This window comes from Octopus bimaculoides, chromosome 22 (genome assembly GCF_001194135.2).
Source record: "Octopus bimaculoides isolate UCB-OBI-ISO-001 chromosome 22, ASM119413v2, whole genome shotgun sequence".
NCBI classification, from domain to species: domain Eukaryota; kingdom Metazoa; phylum Mollusca; class Cephalopoda; order Octopoda; family Octopodidae; genus Octopus; species Octopus bimaculoides.
Window position 1 is genome coordinate 13,425,900 of NC_069002.1, and position 1,013 is coordinate 13,426,912.

The 1,013-nt window shown below is 31.9% G+C and overlaps 1 protein-coding gene across 5 annotated transcripts in view; it reads right to left on the reverse strand.

The window, feature by feature from the left end:
* Positions 1-113: 113 nt before the first annotated feature.
* Positions 114-1,013, reverse strand: part of LOC106872786 (serine--tRNA synthetase-like protein Slimp) — a 105,631-nt gene continuing 104,731 nt past the window's right edge. For all 5 annotated transcript variants that reach the window (XM_052975782.1, XM_052975783.1, XM_052975781.1 and 2 more), the window contains exon 18: positions 114-502. The gene's annotated coding sequence lies outside the window, so the exon portion shown is untranslated. The remainder of the gene's footprint in view (positions 503-1,013) is intronic.

A 1,013-nucleotide genomic window follows, 5' to 3' on the forward strand; every position in this document is an offset into this window, starting at 1 on the left:
TATATATATATATATATATATATATATATTTATTTATATTTATATATACACCAATATATATATATATGTATATATATGTACACATATATTTGAAGAAAAGCAACAAAAATTCATTAGGTTATAGCAGTATGTACATTTCGTACAAACTTCATTTATTTATGTAATGAGATTTGATTACATGTATGATTTCAATTATACTTGCAGGATATCAGTTCTTATGCATCAATTTCTGAATGAAGCCATTAAATATCACTGAATTATATTGTATCAGCAAATTTCATCCAAATTCATGCAGTAGTTTTATTACTACTGGTTAAACTGTATTTCATGAAAATCTCTAGTTTCCAACAGCATTGTGAGAAAGCAATACACGACTTGAAAACTTACGAACATCTTAATGTATAATTTATGTTTTCGGTTTCCATGGTTGAATGGTGAGACAAAACTTGAAGCAGTTATCTTTGGTTGACAGCAGCTACATGGATTGGTCATTCTGTGATATCTTTAAATAAAGAAACAAAAATAAATTCAGTGAATTTGGGAGGGCAAACACAACAACAAAAGATGCATATCTATATCTCTCTCAGCGTGATCAGATACTGTTACACATCACTGATCACAATGTGCTTTGATTTGTTTTAGCCATCAAAGGATGCCACCCTGCTGGTTAGGCGAGCAAGCCAACACTGCCAGGTCAAAAGAGGACTGGAGCAACATGAAATGAAGTGTTTTGCTCAAGAACACAAAGTGTGGGAATTGAGCCTGCGATCGTGAGTGCAACAGCCTAACCACTAGGCCACACACAAGCACATATAGTGTTCTGTTCTCTGATAGTAAGATCAACAAAAAAAGTACTCCATCTGGTGAGAGATACATTATTTAATGTTTTCATGTGCTGAGAACAGGCCAAATATTGTTTTATAACATGTCTGGTGTCCCATACACACACACACACACACACACACACATATATATATATATATATATATATATATATATATATATATATATAT